The sequence below is a fragment of the Schistocerca gregaria genome, chromosome 2, assembly GCF_023897955.1.
Source record: "Schistocerca gregaria isolate iqSchGreg1 chromosome 2, iqSchGreg1.2, whole genome shotgun sequence".
Taxonomy (NCBI): Eukaryota; Metazoa; Arthropoda; class Insecta; order Orthoptera; family Acrididae; genus Schistocerca; species Schistocerca gregaria.
This window is the reverse complement of record NC_064921.1, coordinates 692986667-693002690: the sequence shown is the minus strand read 5'-3', so window position 1 is coordinate 693002690 and position 16024 is coordinate 692986667. Positions and strand designations below refer to the sequence as shown.

The 16024-nt window shown below is 39.1% G+C and overlaps 1 protein-coding gene across 6 annotated transcripts in view; it reads right to left on the bottom strand.

The window, feature by feature from the left end:
- LOC126334777 (agrin-like) overlaps nt 1-16024 on the bottom strand; it is an 884963-nt gene that overhangs the window by 8220 nt on the left and 860719 nt on the right. For 4 of the 6 annotated variants that reach the window (XM_049997372.1, XM_049997377.1, XM_049997374.1 and 1 more), the window contains one exon: nt 8111-8152. The exons of the other annotated variants lie outside the window; for them this stretch is intronic. The gene's annotated coding sequence lies outside the window, so the exon portion shown is untranslated. Of the gene's footprint in view, nt 1-8110; nt 8153-16024 lie in introns of those variants that run through there. 6 annotated transcript variants of the gene reach the window in all.

Genomic DNA, 16024 nt, shown 5'->3' with positions numbered 1-16024 from the left:
AGGAGTGATACCAGGGTATGGGTCGAGGGAGAGAAGTGAGTACTTTCTGGTAGAATGTGCAGGAACTAGATGATAGCAAGATGAAGCTGTCAGGTATAGCATCAGGGGATATGATTGCAACAGAGATGGCCTATTACATAACTGCTTTCACATGTGGCCTGGCCTCTGACCATAACAAGAATTACTGAATGGATAGATTGGGCAGGTTTGGCATCTCGGACTTCCACAGAAATGTGATCACTGTGGTAAGAGGCTGGGATCTGGAGTGGCATAGGGATGGTGTGGATGTTTGGAGGTTGGGTTGGTGACTTTAGGAGAGGTGAGAAGGATCCTTGGTAGGCTAACCCTCATTTCAGGACATGATGATGGGTAATCAAAGCCCTGACAAAGGATGTGGTTCAGTTTTTCCAGCCTGGGATGGCATTGGGCTTCTTTGTAGCTGGTTCTTGGAGGTTGTGGGTTGGAAGAGGATTATGTGTGTGTTTGGGGGGGGGGGGGGGGGAGGGGAGGGGAGGGGAGGGGGGGTATATGGTATGGGAAATCTGTTTCCAGACTAGTTCTGGAGAATATTATATGCCTGTGAAGACTTTCACCATACTAGGAAAGGTAGTTATTGTCACTACAGATACTCCATCCCCAGATGGCCAGGCTACAAGCGAGGATGTTTTGATGTGAAAGGGATGGCAGCTGCCAAAATGCAGGCTCTGTTGGTAGTTGGTTGGTTTAATGTGGACAGAGCCATCAGAGAGGAGGAGGTCAACATTGAGGATGTGGCATGCTGTGTTGAGGAGGCCTCAGGTGAAACAGATGAGAGAGAAGATGTTGAGGTTGTGAATGAATGAGGACAGTATGTCTCGTTCCTGAGTCCAGATCATAAAGATATTGTCAGCAAACCTGAACTGGAATAAGAGTTTACAAGGATAGGCAGGTTTCCTTTAGATGGCCCATAAAAAGGTTGGCATAGAGGGGTACCATGCAGGTGCCCATGGCTGGACTGCAGATTTGTTTGTATACTTTTCCCTCAAAGGAGGAGTAGTTGTGTGTTAAGATAAAGTGAATAAAGTTTATGATATAGTTAGTAAGGTGTATGAGGCATGAGATAGTTCGTTTGGAGTCATTAATACATTGGGAGAGATAGTGTTCAGTAGTGGGAAGACCATGGGCATGAGAGATGTGATGTCAACAGTGACAAGTAGGGATCCAGGAGGAAAGGGGTGGGGAAGGTGGAGAGTCATCTATCAACTCTACTGCATGTACTGCACAGCTTTTTATATTGGTATAACTACCAACCAACTGTCCATCAGGATAAATGGCTACCACCAAACTGTGGCCAAGAGGAAAGTGGACCACCCTGTGGCACAGCATGCAGCACAACACAACATGCTTGATTTCAATGGTTGCTTCACAATGTGGGTCATTGGGATCGTCCCTCAACCACCACATTATCTGAACTGTGCAGATGGTAGCTATCCTTACAACACATCCAGCACTCCCAAAATCATCCTGGCCTCAACGTACAGAACCTACTGTCCCCATACCTTCCATTCAACAGCACCATCTCCTCTGTCTGTCACCTCCTCCAAATTCACTGTTGCTCCATTCCCACTCCTTCTCCCACAGCCTCCTGATACTGCAACTGGTACTCTTGTCTTGTTACCATCTAATCCCTGCATACTCCATCAGTCAGTGTTCACTTTTCTCCCACCACCCGTACCGAGCTGTTGCTGCCCTTTCCCACTCCACTCCATTCTGCTGCTTCCATTTAACTCAGCTGCATTCTGGCTGGAGTTGCTGGAGATAATGGTCATGTGTGCATGCTTGTGTGAATGTGTGTGTGTTGTTTCCTTTCTGAAGAAGGCTTTGGCCAAAAGCATTATGTGTAACATGATTTTTTTGCAACTTGAAATGTCATCTTTATGGTGAGTAGCAGTATATCATTTTCATAATATTGTTGATATTCCAACTCAGTCTTTCATTTACTCCATCCGGTATCATAGATATGAGCATAAATAAAGTAGAACAGGACAAATTTATTCACAGTGCAATTCGAAGAGTGCGTACACACAACAAATCATAATTAAGAACACCCCAGATCCATAAAAAAAGATTCCTAATGATCCAGAATTCTTAAATTTCTATCATAGATACAAAAAGATCTATAGGAAGGCGTGATTGCTGCAAAAAGTCATTTAATGGCAAAATAATATATAATGCAGAGAATAAAAACAAAGCATTCTCGGATGTTCTAAAAAAGAAAATGGGGAGAGGCAAAAAAATGCAGAATAACATACTGCTAGGGGAGGGGGATAAGGTAATAAATGATCCACAACATTTAGCAAACTATGTAAACAAGCATTTTTCAAGTATTGCAGAGAATTTACAGCAAAAATTCCCCAGAACAAATATAACACCTGTAAATAATGTTGCACTAAATATAATGATGTTACTTCCAACCACAGAGAGCGAAGTCAATAAAACTGTTCAAAAACTAAAAAATAGAAAGTCAGTAGGCTTAGATGAAGTAGCAATGTGTGTACTGAAACAATGCATAAGGATTATACAATGCTCCTTAAGAAATATAATAAATGAATCCTTCCTATCAGGGACATTTCCAGAGCAGTTAAAACAAGCAAGAGTTGTACCTTTGCTTAAGAAAGGTAATGCAGAAGACATAGAAAATTACTGGCCCATTTCCCTGCTCTCAGCATTCTCAAAAATAATAGAAGTAATTATGAAAGACAGATTAATAAATTACCTGAATAAATAAAATCTTAGCAGACAGGATACAAAGAATAGAGATAACACATACTTCAAATACATTTAACATTTATTAAACACTTATCAGAACCAAAATAAATTAATATATGTGGGTTCTGCAAGGTATCATATTAGGACCAATACCATTCCTGATGCACACTACTGGCCATTAAAATTGCTACACCACAAAGATGACATGCTACAGACATGAAATTTAACCGACAGGAAGAAAATGTTGTGATATGCATATGATTAACTTTTCAGAGTATTCACACAAGGTGGCAACACCTACAACATGCTGACATGAGGAAAGTTTCCAACCGATTTCTCATACACAAATAGCAGTAGATTGGTGTTGCCAGGTGAAATGTTGCAGTGATGCCTCGTGTAAGCAGGAGAAATGCGTACCATCGCGTTTCCAACTTTGATAAAGGTCAGATTGTAGCCTATCGCAATTGCTGTTTATCGTATCGCGACATTGCTGCTTGCATTGGTTGAGATCCAATGACTGTTAGCAGAATATGGAATCGGTGGGTTCAGGAGGGTAATACAGAATGTCATGCTGGATCCCAACAGTCTAATATCACTAGCAGTTGAGATGACAGGAATCTTATCCATATGGCTGTAACGGATAGTGCAGCCATGTCTCAATCCCTGTGTTAACAGATGGGGACATTTGCAAGACAACAACCATCTGCACGAACAGTTCGACGACGTTTACAGCAGCACGGACTATCAGCTCGGAGACCATGGTTGTGGTTACCCTTGACACTCCATCACAGACAGGAGCGCCTGTGATGGTGTACTCAATGATGAACCTGAGTACACTAATGGCAAAACGTCATTATTTTGGATGAATCCAGGTTCTGTTTACAGCATCATGATGGTCGCAACCGTGTTTGGTGACATCGCGGTGAACGCACATTGGAAGCGTGTATTCATCATCGTCATACTGGCGTATCATCCGGCGTGATGGTATGGGGTGCCATTGGTTACACATCTTGGTCACCTCTTGTTCGCATTGACGGCACTTTGAACAGTGGACGTTACATTTCAGACGTGTTATGACCCGTGGCTCTACCCTTCACTTGATCCCTGCGAAATCCTACATTTGAGCAGGATAATGTAAGACCACATATTGCACGTCCTGTATGGGCCTTTCTGGATACAGAAAATGTTCGACTGCTGCCCTGTCCAGCACATTCTCCAGATCTCTCACCAACTGAAAACATCTGGTCAATGGTGGCCGAGCAACTGGCTCATCACAATATGCCAGTCACTACTCTTGATGAACTGTGGTATTGTGTTGAAGCTGCATGGGCAGCTGTACCTGTACACGCCATCCAGGCTCTGACTCAAAGCCCAGGCGTATCAAGGCCGTTAATACGGGCAGAGGTGGTTGTTCTGGATACTGATTTCTCAGGATCTATTCACCCAAATTGCGTGAAAATGTAATCACATGTCGGTTATAGTATAATATATTGTCCAATGAATACCCGTTTATCATCTGCATTTCTTCTTGGTGTAGCAATTTTAATGGCCAGTAGTGTACATCAATGACTTTCCCAATAGTGTTGCTCATGGTGAAAAAATTCTCTTCGCTGATGACACCAGTATTACAGTCACTGAGAAAACGAGAGAACTCCTTGCTGAGAAACCAAATGAAACTCTGAAGGAAGTTTATGATTGGTCAGTAATCAATAAAGAGACATTGAACATAAAATCAAACTAATGCCATGAATTCTAGTTTGAAGAGGAAAAATGACAATGTTAAATTAAATGTAGACAACACCTCTATAGACTGTCTAACAAATGCAGAATTTCTAGGAATGGATATTGATTCTCAGTTGAAGTGGTGTAAACACTCAAAGGTATTTGCAAACATAATGTCATCAGCATGTAATGCCCTTCAAATCCTGTCATCAGTGTGTAACATGCAGTGGCTTTTAGTTACATATTTTTCATATGTACACTCAATTCTTAGCTATGGCATTCTTTTTGGGGAACAAATGCACAAAATAAGAACACAATTTTCAAACTTCAGAAAAGAGCCAGAAGAATAATAACCAAAAATACTAGTCAAGATCATTGTAAAGATCTGTTCAAAACACTGGGGATTTTAACTGCTCCACGTGAATAAATTTACCAGTCAGTTGTACACATAAAAAATAACATTGGTAATTACTGCACAAACAGCTCTGTCCATGACCATGCAACAAGAGATAGACTCAACTTACATTTACGAAGAAAAAATAAACTTAAAACTCGAAACAGCATTTTCTACCAAGGAATAAAACTGTACATTAAATTACCAAAAGAGATTAAAGAAATTGCAAAAAATACACTTATTTAAAAAGGCAGCTAAAAAGTACTTGTTATGCAATACATTTTACACATTGAAGGATTACTTAGATAAAACAGAGTAGGGGTTTGATAAAAAATGTTCTACAAATAAATAATAATAATAATAATAATAATAATAATAATAATAATAATAATAATTGTGAAACATCCAGCATTCCACATAGCACCTTTATTTTTTTGTGTTTTTCCTTGTTTTCCTCTCTAGAAATACTTACCCCAAGCTATGCAAAGCACAATACTAACATCTCTTCCTCTTTCTGAGTTCAGCATTTCACTTTTTATGGAGGGATGCTGACTCAGTTTTTCAGGATAGCAAATGGGAAGTTAAAGTACAGTAAATGACCCAGAGATCACCAGTGTGTGTGTGTGTGTGTGTGTGTGTGTGTGTGTGTGTGTGTGTGTGTGTGTTTGTGTGTGGTGAGTGAAGTGTTATGAATCAATGTATAGTGTGTGCATTGACTGATAGTGAGATATGAGTGAACAGTGTGGCATTACATTATTTAATAAGTTATTTGTTAAATGTATTGTGTACCAGGAGTAAATCTAATGATTGTCCCTAACTAGAAGTCTATAAATACATGTTTATATGAATTAGCTTATTTTAAATTGGTCAAAACTTGTAAATACTTTGAAATGTTCTGTATCCTTGTAAAATGAAATCTACATATGAATAAAGCTACTACCTCTAGTACTACTACTACTAATATGACAAAAATTAGCTTCTGTTTTGAATGAAACAAAAACAAATATGAAAGACTTTAAATCACACAGTAAGAAATTGAGATGATGGACTGATGGACTTGAAGCGCTCCTAGTGCTGTGTCAGCAAAAGAAAGTCATGTTACTGGAAGTCTCTAAATGGGTTTCAAACCCCTGGTGTAGACTATACTGAGATTATTCAAACATCCAACCACTGTAACAAGATACAATATGTTGTAGATCTGCCACATAGTAGACACTCACGATGGGCAACACCAGCTAGTGATTAGTACCTAGAAATCATGGTTTGTAGGTACCCTAAAGAGTGTGCATAGGGGCTGTGTGCTGGGTTTTTGGATGCAATTTGGAAAACTGAATTGATGAAGGCAGTACATAGCCATCTCGACATGGTCTATTTGGCCTCTACTCATCTATTACAAATCCTTTTTGTTGTGCCTGTCTGCATCTCAGTATCTCTGCTACATGGTGAGTAACAAAATTGTTACATCTGTTAGAAATAACAGTCAAAATCCTGCAGCACTGCTGAGTGCAAAGAAATGGGGAAAGGAAAACTAGGAATGGAATTTAGCTTAAGGATATTGGCTTCTCTCTGCCAATGAGTGCAGGGTCAGTCTGAAGTGTGATGATCATGGTGAAAGAGTACAGAAGTGACAAAGTACCAATGTATGTCTCAGAATGTAGCCTATGGGTGCAGCTGTGAGGTAGGTAAATTATGTTTTGATCTGGTATCATGTCCAGATGTTGAATACCTTCCATCACTTTTTAGAATGGTTTGAGGGTTTTGCAGTATCAGGGCAGTGTCCTCCAATCTGTTGTGCAGTCCTAAGTAAACATTTGAGTGAAGCATTTGTCTTTCAAGGGCATAGCACACAACTCCAAATTCATCTTGAAAACACCATCCTTCAGGAGCTAGCAGCCAACAAAATGGAACAGTCTTTGGTATTTGCTGGCATGAAACCAACTGATCATACATGAGACCAGATGGAACCTATAATGTGTCATTGCAGGAACCCTCATCTCACACTGGATGACCGTGGAAGGACCAGGGCAAAAGAATGGGATGGTACAGGATAGAGCGGCAAAATCTTAACATCTTGTGGACAGCATGTCAAGAAGAATCCAGCATATTATGATGTAGGGGTGAGGCAGAATATTGAATATTACCCAGCAGCAGGCTATGATTCCACAGATATGCAAATTTTAGCATTTTTGAACAGACTGCCTTCATTTTAGTTATTGACTTGGTTTCATTTGACATTATAGGTATGTTTTAGTTTCATAACACTTATTCTTTTATTACCTTCTGCCCTTGAATATAATCCCACAGATGTTTACAGATTTTCTGGTAGAACAAAACGTTTTTGGAGCTGTTTAGGTAGTTCATATTCTTCGGTTAACTAGTCACTTATTCCACAGGTTATAGGCATGCCACATTATTCTGACATGTTAGAAATTTCGCATGAAATACCTGCACATAGTTTATCTTTGTATATAATATATGTAATCATCTACAGTCAAGTACCAAGATAATTACTCACACCGGAGTTATATTAAATTGTATTACATTTCATTGCATATATTTGTATTTCCTATCATGTATTTCATATGGTTCAGAATTTCACCCAAGGGCTTTCTCCAACAGCATAATTAAATATTTTCTGAACCGAAAGTATATAGACTTTACTCCTGATAATATGTTTAGAGAAGTTCATGCTTTTTGAATTCGCAAGAAAAGCTTCTGAGAAGCTAGTACTAAAAGTGTCATCCCCAATTCACATGCCAGTCGGTGTGGCGTAGTGGTTCTAGGCGCTTCAGTACGGAACTGCGACCGCTACGGTCGCAGGTTCGAATCCTGCCTCAGGCATGGATGTGTGTCATGTCCTTAGGTTAGTTAGGTTTAAGTAGTTCTAAGTTCTAGGGGAATGATGACCTCAGATGTTGAGTCCCATAGTGCTCAGAGCCATTTGAACCAATTCATGTGTCTAATTTCAAAAATTCATAAATGAAAACTAATGAAAGTAATATGTTAATTATGTAGGCCTAATGGATATTAACAAAGTATACAATGCCTGATTTTGATGCTGAGAATCATATTCACATAAAAAATATAAATAGTTGAACAACTAAACCACAATTAGTTTTATATAGTGTATAAATAGTGACCTGCACAAAGTAGAGAAAAGTTGCACATCATTTGTAGAATATTTGCCAGATTAAAAATGTCCATCTCTGGTAGATGAAGGGACAAGATGTTTCACTGTACAGTTACTTTCTTTTCTTGAATTCCTTTCACTACTCCAGAAGTCTTGACCTGCAATACACATGGTTAGCTCAGTCAATTTACAGTTGTGCAACAAATTTTTATAATCGTATAAAGGAAGACAAAACAACCAAAAGAAATGTGACATTTGTTAGTCTATAGTTTCCCCTTGCTTTCATATGTTTGGAGTACCATCAGAGCAAGACCATGTTGACTAATATTACAACACCAGATGAGTCAATCATCCAGACTACTGAAAAGGCTTCTGCCCCTCTTCACAAAACAAAGGTTACTCTGGTCTCACCACAGACATCCCTCCATTCTTGTTGCAACTGTAGTACAACTATCTATGTCATTGAGACACACAAGCCATCCCATCTTGGTAAGTTCCATAGTTCAAGGAGGGGAAGGAGAGGGGGCGGGGTCCTTCCAATAGGACAGTGATTTTTAAAGCATTGTAGAATTCAAACCAATCTTAGGATTTTAGCACTCATCCATTGAGCTACTGAATCATCTCTTCATTTGTAAGTCTTAAATGCTTTCTCAATTTGTTTGTCCATGGTTCTGCTGCAGCTATTCAAGTACAGTATAAAGTGTCCAGTAAGCCCAGCATCAGTGTGATATGTCATACATCGGCCTGTGGGGATATTGACAGCAACATGCATTGCTGGTGAGTGAAGGGCAGCCTATTTTTGGATGGAGCGAAGTGTTCAGTGTGTTCTGTGTCATGATTGAATGTGGACATGGTGTTGTATAGTACTTTGTAAATACATCTTTCATGCAACTAATCATGTCAACCATGAGGGTGAGTCAAATGAAAACCTTAAATTTGTAATAAGAAATCGAAATTTTGCGCCGTTCTCATGTAAGTTGGTAAGTGTGCTACAAACAGTGAGCAGAATGTCCTGTAGGTGGCAGCATAGTGCAGATGCACACATACCGTCACAGTATCAGTATAAAGATGACCAACTCCCTTGCGACTTGTACCAGGGAAGAACAGTGTTCTGTTATTTGGTTTTTGTGGAGTAAAGGTGTGAAACCTATTGAAATTCATCGACAAATGAAGGTTCAGTACGGTGATGTATGTTTGTCAGCAGAAAGCAGAAAGTCTACAAATGGAGTAGGAAGTTTGCAAACAGTGTGATTTCAGTGGAAGATGCTCCTCATCCAGGTCAGGCACAACGAGTTGTGACTCCACAGAACATTGCAGCAGTTGAAGCCATTGTGAAGGAAAACTGCTGAGTGACACTGAATGACATTGCAGCATGTTTACAGGTTAGTCATGGGTCAGCACACCACATTGTGCATGATTTTCTCCAGTTTTACAAAGTGTCTGCAAGATGGGTGCCATGGCAGCTGACTCCTGAAATGAGAGAATGACGTGTTGATGCTTGTGAAGAACTTCTTCAGCACTTTGAACGAAAAGGTGATGGCTTCCTTGCAAGAATCGTTACTGGGGATGAAATCTTATTTCACTTCCATGAACCAAAAATGAAGAGAGCGAGCAAGGAATGGCACTATTCCTCATCACCAAAACCAAAGAAGCTTCAAACAGAACCATCAGCAGGGATGGATATGCTGACTATCTTTTGGGATGAAAAAGGCATCATTTTGGAGCATTACTTGCCTAGAGGGACCACTGTCACCAGTGCATCATACACAGTTCTCCTAAAAAATCATCTGTGGCTTCCAATCAAATCAAAGTGACATGGATTACTGTCAGCAGGTGCTCTTTTGCAACATGACGATGCAAGGCCCCACACTGCCCATACAACAGTTGCAACAATCACAGACCTGCATTTTGAGTGTCTTCCTCATCCACCATACTCACCAGACCTTGCCCCAAATGATTTCCATATGTTTGGACCACTCAAAGACGTAATGGGAGGAAAGAAGTTCCATTCTGATGAAGAGGTACGCCATGCGGTGCATCAGTGGTTGTGTGGACTACCAAAAGAATTTTTTTCTAAAGGAGTTTATGCACTTTGTAAGTACTGGAGGACTTGCATTGAGTGTGGGGGAGATTATGTTGAAAAGTGATACAGCATTGTACCACTTCTGCGCAATAAATAATATTTAAAGAAATATGTAATGTTTTCATTTGACTCATCCTTATACATTATTAGGATGTTCCTTACGACCCAACATGGAATTTCCATTCAAGCCAAACAACTAAGACAGTTTACGTCTGATACCTAGAGTATTAATGTTGCATCTGTTAGAAATAACAAAACAAGTCAGCTGTTGCTGAACTGTGTCTGGAACTCATTACTCCATGACCTGCAATACTTCAAAAATCCCAGCACAGTCACTCATGGTCTGAGACTATATCATCAGAAAAGTTATTGATATTAGTTTGCCAGAAAACCTTATCAACAGAGATGTGGGGTATAAGTTCAGAAAGTCCTTGGATGAAATCTTACAGTGTTAAAAATTTTAATACTCTGGATTCCAATAAAATACTATTACAACCTGATGATTATTGGGTTTGAATGACTAGCAACTGTCCTCAGATCTATGAAAATAAACAGAAAATTGCCTTTCACTTACTGTGAACACTTAACAGTCTTCAAAGAACAAACACTATTTACATAAATATTAATGTAAAAATAGTAATAAGCCTACCATGCTTAATAAAGAATCAGTACCTAAGTACAATGTTGGGTACAACACCATTGTTACTAAGTGTAACTTGTCAATAGTATACAGTTGGTCAGAGCATGACTATTAACATATAAAAGAAGCAGAAGGTTAATCTCTGTGCATGGTTGCCTGTGCCCAACTTGGTTTGCCAGCTATGACACACAGGTGGTGCGCAAGTATACACAGTTACAGTTTTAAGAAACAAAAGGGTAAGTCAATTATTATCTGGAATTTACTTATATTTTTGTTTATTTTGGCAGTACTGTCATTTAACACTGATGACACATGCTTTGTTTATTTGTTGTTATATCTTTGCAATTTTCAAGCTGTTAGGTTAATTTCATTATCACTGCTGTGCTGTTAATCATGGCTGCTCTGCTGTCTATTTGCACCAAAGGAGAGCAACATTCAATGATCCGTTTTTTGTGGTTGGAAGGCATATGAGGGGCCGAAATTCATCAGAGACTTTCGGTACAGTGTGGTAACAGTGTTTTGCCACAACAGAGAGTCTACGAATGTATTTAAAAATTCTGGAATGTTCGCACAAGTGTTATGTATGATGATGGAACTGGACAACCGTTTACCACCACAAATGAAGAAACCATTGTGCATTCACATGAAGTGATTCTCTTAGAGAGATGATTAACTATTGACTAAGTGGCACATCATCTGCAAATTAGTCATGGTTCTGCCTATGAAATCATCCACAACAGACTTGGGTTTCATAAAGTTTGTGCAAGATGGGTCCCAAAACAACTCACACAATTGCATAAAGAAATGCACTTGGACATCTGCAAAAAACATTTGGATTGCTATGGTAATGAAGGAGACAACTTCTTAGACAGGATCACTACTGATGTCAAAACATGGATCCATCATTATGAGCTAGAGGGTAAACAGCAGAGTACAGAATGGAAACATCCAAATTTGCCATGCAAGAAAAAATTCAAGACCCAACCGTCTGCAGGAAAGCTGATGCTTATGGCTTTTTTTGGGACGCACAAGGTTCAGTACTGAAACGTTATGGAGAAAATGGCACAACAATAAACAGTGTACGTTGCAGTGAGATGCACACTGCCTGGCTAAAGCCTGCATTCAAAGCAAACGCCGAGGATTACTATCAAAAGGTGTTGTGTTGTTGCATGACAATGCCCGTCCACATACTGCTGCCCACACTGCTGAAAATCTCCAGAAACTCAAATTTGAAGTACTGGATCATTCTTCATATAGCCCCGATCTTGCCCCTTCTGACTATCACTTTTTTGGTCCACCCAAACAGGCATTAAGGGGCCATCGATTTGACTTCGACAAAGCAATGAAAGAAGCGGTGCATTCCTGGCTTGCAGCTCAACCGAGATTTTTTTTTATGAGGGCATCAGGAAGCTTGTACAAAGATGAACCAAGTACGTTGAAATGCAAGGAGACTATGTTCTTGTAAGTTTCTATTTGCTAAAAAATAAATTTTATAACTCCTTTGCTAACAATAAATGACTTACCCTCATAGAAATAATTATTAACTTAATGACAACATATATGAAACATAGTTGAAACAAATGTGAAAATATACATGAAAGTGGTAATTGTATTATAAACAGAAAATTCAAAATATCTGTGCCAAGAATACATAATAACAAATATTTATTATCAGATGGTAGCTACTAAAACAGATTAAAACCGACAAATATAATTTCTATATTAAATAAAATAAATATTGACAACAAGAGTGCTTTGATCTAATATTAAGATGTCAATGCACAGACATAGAGGGCCTCAGGGAATACAGCCAGTTCATGCTGACAGTCCTCTATTGGGAACAAATTCAAGATCCATCCATCAGCAAACCAGTGCCATTAAAACACTGAGCTTGCACCCTTTAAAGCAGGTCATTAAAATATTAAAATAATAGTACTAACAGAATTCATCTTACTCACTGAGTATTATTTCAGGATAATTATTCTTTTTAGTACAAAGTTCTGTTTCTTCCAATACATTGAGCAACCAGCCCTTGAATAGAAACTATTATTTTAATATTATTGATGACCTACTTTACATGGTGACAGCTTGGTGTTTTACAGTGCTGGTATGCTGATAGATGATCTTGAATGTGTTCTGCATGGAGGACTGTCAGCATGGACTCAACATCTTCCCAGAGACCCCTTGTGCTCATGCAACAACATCAGCTCCACTACACAAACATGCCAATGTAGAAGGCCTCCTACATCGGCATGACTACCACAAAGTTATCAATTAGAATGAATGGGCATAGGCAGAGGGTGTATACTGGCAACTCACAATATCCTGTTGCAGAGCATGCTCTACAACATGACATTAGTGACCTCCGCACCTGTTTCACCACAGGCACCAGACACCAGTTACTCATCAGAACTCTGCAGGTGGAAACTGGCACTACAGCTTGTCCTTCATTCTCACCATCCATCTGACCTTAATTTACATTTATTTCTTGTGCCTCAGCATTTCTTCACTGCATCTAATCTTTGCTTCACTCTGTTTTAGCTTTCTACATCTTTCATTTTCTGATCTGTTTGTTTGTCACCACCACCCTCCCCCCTCTGTTATGGGCAATGCACTTAGGTTTTCACTCTTATTAGTTCATGTATGATGTTTAGGCAGTAGTCCCAGTCTGCATATTACCCTGTCTTCCACCTTTAAGCTCTCAGGTTTTCAAGTCTCGTCCAGTGCAGTCCCTAACAACCAGTCTTTCCTTCTCATCCTGTATGGTAAGCCTCCCTTGACCTGTGGTTCTGAGTGACTTTCCCAAAAATCCACACCCTTTTCCTAGATCTCTCCAGTCCTTTTCCTTCACCCCTCTTCCTTCCCCTTCAGCCCTTCTGCCTGAAGACGGAGCCACTGGCTCTGAAAGCTTTGCAATTAAAACAGTCTTCTATGTGTGTGTTCTGCTGCTGCTTGGTGAGTAGATTTTTTATCTATCCAATTTAATAATTTTGTCAATAATTGATTTTTTTCATTTTTATATTGTCTTATATGCTGTTTCACATGATTTGTATGGTACTGGTAAAGGGAAAAATGAAATGTGTGATTCACACTGAGTATGATTAATATTACTTTACACTACTGTTCTTGTCATCAAGCTGCTGAGTGTCTGGTAGACTATTAGGAAAAAATGTCAAATACTTTCACCTGAAAGAGTTCTACATTGTTTGTGCTACACACACTACTAAAAAGTGGTTTTAAATGAACTGCATAAATATACCATGTTATGTTACTGAAAATATCTTATTCAAAGACATATTGAATAATAAACAGAAAAGATTGTCTGAGTGATGTGAGTCACAGCAATTTTTGAAGTAATTTAGTCAATATTTGGGTCAGACACAGACTTTTTTTGTTTTGTTTTCACATTTTGCTTTGATATAGGCACATAACATCAGTGCCATTGTTGTTAACTTACACTTGATTTAATTTGTTTGTTGATAGATGCATTTGTATGCATAATTTTCACCTTTATCACATTTTGAGAGCTGTGCAATTGCAACACTTATTTGAATAATTTATGGGAGATCACAGAGGTGTTGAAATGCAAGTCTGCTATTGATCCATGATGTTGTAGGAGTACTCACATTACATAAGAGAACATGTATGCATAGTTGCGCTAATTTCCACTGAACTTTGTTATGCAGCACAACACAAACCATCAGTTCATGTCAAGAGGCAAAATGAAATGTTGAAAACACTAATCCAAAGATACTAGGCCCGAAGATAATGCACATGGTGTCCTGTCAATTACTGGTTCTCACTCCCGTACAGCTCCCTTCCCCTCCTCCCCCTCCCCCTTAAAGTTCGAAACACCCGTTATGACAGGTTACTTAAACTTCACCTCCCAATCCACATGAGTGTAAATGTTAGAGAGGCAGGTGCTGTTGGATGTTCCCACTGATGCATTTCAGTGCCGGAGTGTGAAACTCGAGTGGGTCACAACTGTGTCGCTTTGGTGGGGTTGTTGGCTTGATGTGAGATGTGCATGAAGCTGGCTGTGAAGTGGTTGGTGGTGCTAGCAGTGCCCAAGTGGATTCTATGCACTCGTTGGAGACTTTGATCAGCTTTGCCTGGAGGAGGAGTCCACTATGTGTGTCGCATTGCAGTACTTGGCTGAGGCCATTGTACAGTGGCTGCAGAGGGTGGCATATCAGGTACATATGAAACATGACATGTGAATGACTATTGAGAGCCTTGAATATGAAAGCTGGGTGAGTGCCAAGCTGTGACATCAGAGCTGCACAAAGTGTTTCTGCATGCTTTCTGATTTGTTGCAAGAGGCAAGGTAGCTGCACTCTGTCGTATATGTTGGAGTGGGGAATAGTGGTTAAAAGTCAACTGCACATATTTGCAGAAATTACTGAATAAATTAGAGACTGTCAGCCTGGGAGCACCAGAGGAATATAAAGAGACTGGAAGAAGGTATTACCACAAATTGACTGAAGTCTTCTCAAGCAGTGAGACTAGTATATAACATTTAAGAATGGATAATGCTTTTTTTAATAACTGCGTCAAATTGATACTTTTATTTCTTTTTAAAATTACATGGAACTATATAAGTCTTAAATTTGAATCTTTTTGTTAAGTTATACTTTGAGTATATAGTTACTAGATATTTTATCTGCTATACTAATTGTCCCATTTTATGTCCACTGGAGTCAACCGCATGCTGAACTGAATGGTAGCTTTTGGGGAATTTTGTATTATGACTATGGATGACATAACCAGTAATTATTAAAATAATACATAAGGAATGGCAAATCAGCCATAAGACTCTCAGTTTTCTGACAGTTTTGTAACCATATTACACCATAACCGTGTAATTCTGAAAGAGAAACGTCATATCAACCAGAATTTCTTGAATTTTCTCTTGGCACTACCAAATCATTAGCTACACTGTCAAGCACTCAGCAAGTTGCAGCAAATTCTGGTGTTTTTTTTTTTACTGCCACTGCAACAACTGAAACAAAGATGAATATTTACTATTAATTTTTACATTTTGGAACATTTCAATTGAAACTGTTCCAGGGGTTTCAGATGAGCTTTTTACCTGTGGTTTTGCTCGCATATGCAAATGTCAAATATATGTCACACATATTTAACATAATTACATAACGTGTATTTGTACACATACTTCACCTTGGCATTTCGTTTTCATGCAGTACAGTGTTTATGATATTGTATCTCCTGTACTATGTGCTATACAGCGATAAAATTCTGGAGGTACGTCCAGTGGTAATGTGCTGTGAAATGTACAGTGACTAT